The following is a 4,343-nucleotide window of genomic DNA, read 5'->3' as shown; positions in this document are numbered from 1 at the left end:
AGGGCTTTCCAGGCCCGGGGGATGACGTGGGCCGGGGGTCGATGGCAGGACAGGCGAGAACGAGGCCCGGTGAGGAGATTAGCGGCAGAGGAGCGGAGGGTGCGGGCTGGGCTGGAGAAGGACAGAAGGGAGGTGAGGTAGGAGGGGGCGAGGTGATGGACAGCCACTAGCCCCCTGGAATAGAGCTGTGAGTGAAGAGGAGATAGGAGGAGAAGGATGTCCTACTGAGTATAATCACTTCCAATCAATCAATCAATCAAATTGTATTTATTGAGCGCTTACTGTGTGCAGAGCACTGTACTAAGCGCTTGGGAAGTACAAGTTGGCAACATATAGAGACAGTCCCTACCCAACAGTGGGCTCACAGTCTAGAAGAACTAGAATCCAAAGCTGATTTCTCCAATCAAACAGCCAGAAGCAGCCCCAGTCCCCACCCCAGCGGAGAAAGAGAAATGGGGAGTGAGCCTCCTTCCCTGGCCAAACAATCAGATCGTTGGCTCAGGTCCTAAAGGGTGATTTCATTGACATCACTTCAGCTGTGGTATTTATTGAGTGACTACTGTGTGCAGACCACAGGACTAAGCACCTAGGAGAGTAATAATAATAATAATAATAATAATAATAATAATAATAATAATAATAATAACAATAATAATAATGGCATTTATTAAGTGCTTACTATGTGCAAAGCACTGTTCTAAGCACTGATAATAATAATAATGGCATTTATTAAGTGCTTACTATGTGCAAAGCACTGTTCTAAGCGCTGGGGAGGTTACAAGGTGATCAGGTTGTCCCACAGGGGGCTCACAGTCTTAATCCCCATTTTCCAGATGAGGTAACTGAGGCACAGAGAAGCTAAGTGACTTGCCCAAGGTCACACAGCTGACAATTGGCGGAGCCGGGATTTGAACCCATGAACTCTGACTCCAAAGCCCGGGCTCTTTCCACTGAGCCACGCTGCTTCCTCTGCAATAAGTACAATAAGAGTACAATAAGAGTACGAGAATGTCTGGTGTGAGAGAACAAGTTATTCCGGTAGACACGTTCCCTGACCACAAGATGCCATTTCCAGGCCCGCTCCCTTCCTGTCTTCCCTCACAGCTAAGCGAAATGTGCCCCCTGTGTGTTCTCAGCCCTCCCACGACAGCTGAGGAACTCTCTGCCTGCCCATAGCATGCTCGCACACGCCGGGCTGGATATAAAAGCCGAGGCTCTGTATTTTCAGACCCTCTTCACCTCCAGCTGAGCAGAACATCTGGTAATCGCTGCTTCGCCTCCCTTGCTCCATGGCTGAGGAACTCTCTGCCTACCTCCGACATCTTCTGTGCACCAACAACTCTAATATCCGAGGAATTGGCACCGACTTCCCCCTTCAACCTCGAGGAGACTACATCCCATCCTGATTTTCACCGCCCCGGTGGGAAAGAGAACAGCACCTGCAGCACGAGGCCTTCTTGGGAAGGCCACAGTAACCACTGCTAGGATTTTGAGCCCACTGTTGGGTAGGGACTATCCCTATATGTTGCCAACTTGGACTTCCCAAGCGCTTAATACAGTTCTCTGCACACAGTAAGTGCTCAATAAATATGATTGATTGATTGACTGATTTTAGGTATGCCGTGGATTCTCAATCATGAGGAGCCTGAAAATCTGCCCCTCCAGCACAGCTCCTTACTGACTTTTGTTTTTATTTTGTCTATTGTATTTTTGTCCTTGTCTCTTTTACTGTCTTTAGGTTTTATTGCTACTGATGTCTGTCTCCAGTCCTCTTCCCCACCTTTATTCAGACTGTGAGCCCCTCTAGGGAAAGGGTCCATGTCTAATTCCTTCTTGCATACTCTTTCCCAGTGCTTAGTACAGTGCTCTGCACACAGCAAGTACCCAATAAATGGCATTACTAGATAGCGGTGTTGGGAACAAGAAGCCTTAATAAAATCTTTCTTCATCTTTCGCCGACCTTACTGCTCCTCCAAAACCTTTCACCCCTCAGCCACACTGAACAATTTTCCAGGTCTTGGCTGGACAAGGCCATTGCTCTGTCTGAGGGAATCCTGCAGCCAACCTCTCTGTTTCTCTCATCACTGACATGCAGCCCACTCTGGGGAGAAACGTGGCAGTTGTTTAACTGCCGCTCAGCAACACAGGGCAGAGCGAGTAGCTAAAGGGACCAAGGCCCTTACAGAAACGACAGCAAGGATTTGAAATGGACAAAAATATTTCAATAAGCCTTTCCTGAAGTGTTGCCAGAGCTGCTAACAAGGACCCTACTTGTGCTCCTGTCTAGCTGGAAATTAGTTTTGTGAAGAGCTAGATTGAAAGAAGTCTGTGTCCTACTGCTTTACTTTTCCAGTAGTTATGCAGAAAGCAAAGCCAGAACCAAACACCTTCCCTGATCTACATGCTCAGCTAAGTTTCTCCCATCCCCTCTCCACTTCCTCCACCCTACTTTCCTCTGCTCTGTTACCAAATGCTGTCTCTCTAGACTTCGATCTCCTGGGTGGAATCCAGGATGGAGCCTGAGATACTCAGCTGCACATTTTATTGTGTAGTGTTGTGCCAACCAACTATTATGCTATTTATTGGGTATGTACTAAGGGTGTGGCAAGTAGCCTGGCCTAGAGGAAAGAACAGTCAGTCAGCCAGTCATATTTATTGGGCACTTACTGTGTGCAGAGCTCTGTATTAAGCGCTTGGGAGAGTACATCTTGTGGTGGGGGGGGTTTCAAGAGACCTGCGTTCTAATCTCATCTCTACTTTGTCCTTGCTGTGTGATCTTGGGTAAATCACTTAACTACCTGAGCTTCGGTTTCCTCATCTGTAAAATGGGGGTTCAGTATCTGTTAATAATAATTAACAATAATAATTTGGGTATTTGGCAAGCGCTTGCTATGTGCCAAGCACTGTTCAAAGCACTGGGGTAAATACAAGGTAATCAGATTGTCCCACGTGGTGCTCACAGTCTCAATCCCCATTTGACAGATGAGGTAACTGAGGCACCGAGAAGTTAAGTGACTTGCCCAAGGTCACACAGCAGACAAGCGGCAAAACTGGGATTAGAACCCATGACCTCTGATTTACAAGCCCGTGTGCTCTTGACACTAGGCCATGCTGCTCCTCTTCTGTTCTCCCTTCCCCTCAGACTGGGAGTCCTGTGCGGGACAAGGACTGCCTGACCTGATTTATTTTGTATTCATTCATTCAATCGTATTTATTGAGCGCAGAGCACTGTACTAAGCGCTTATCTACCCCAGCTTTTGGCACACAGTAAGAGCTTAACAAATACCATTAGGGAACCATCATCCCACCACTAGCACCATCTCAAATCCTCCTTACAGCTCTCTTTTCTCTGCAGGTTCCTTTTGGCCCATCGGAGTGTCTGAAAATTGATACTACATTTGCTGTCTTCAAATATCTCTTAGCTCATGCCCACTTAGTAGAGAAATCAGATTACCTTGAGTCGCCTTTTATGCCAGTGTGAGTAATAGCTTTTTTTTTTTAGGAGTTTATAACAATGAGGGGAAATCGTCCATTTTTCTCTCTCTTCAATAGACTGCCTCTTCCTCATTTCCTCTGCCTTCTGTTCCATTATGTTGGTCTTTTTTTCTTAGCCATTTTCCTTGCTCATCTTCTCCCTCATTCACTAAGGCCTTCATTGATTCCTCTTTGATTTGCCATAGTCTCTCCATCCTCTTCTTCTCAGTTTTCCTTCTCGTTTCTCTCCCAGCATTGCGCGCCGTTTGTGCCTACGTCTCCCTCCTCCCACCCTTAACCCCCTTCTCCCCCAGCCCTCTTCTCTCTATTGTGATGCAATAGGGAAAAGAGTAGTGGCAATAACAGTATTTATAAAGTGCTTCCTGGGTGCAAAGCGCTATGTTAAGTGCCGGGAAAGGCTTACCTGGATGAGAATTAGACACAGTCTAATTAGACACACCTCAAGGAGCTAACAGTCTTAACATAAAGGGGAAAGGGGGACTGGTGACAGACACATAAAGAGATCTAAAACAATATAAACACAAAGTCAACGTAAATGACCAGGACAGGGATAAATATAAATATAAAATCAACAAATCAGTAGGTCACCATGGCCTGAAGAGTTTGGAAATCGGCCGCCTCAGAGTCCCATGGTCACAATCGTAGCCTCATTTACCAGTCCAGCTGTGGACTTCCCAGTATTATTAACAATAATAATAATAATAATAATAATGGTGTTTGTTAAACACTTACTTACTGTTCTAAGCACTGCAGTAGGTACAAGGTAATCTGGTGCCCCATGTGGGGCTCACAGTCTTTATCCCCATTTTACAGATCAGGTAACTGAGGCACAGAGAGGTCAAGTGGAA

The sequence above is a fragment of the Tachyglossus aculeatus genome, chromosome 6 (assembly GCF_015852505.1).
Source record: "Tachyglossus aculeatus isolate mTacAcu1 chromosome 6, mTacAcu1.pri, whole genome shotgun sequence".
In the NCBI taxonomy this organism is placed as follows: domain Eukaryota; kingdom Metazoa; phylum Chordata; class Mammalia; order Monotremata; family Tachyglossidae; genus Tachyglossus; species Tachyglossus aculeatus.
Note: the sequence above shows the minus strand (reverse complement) of the source record.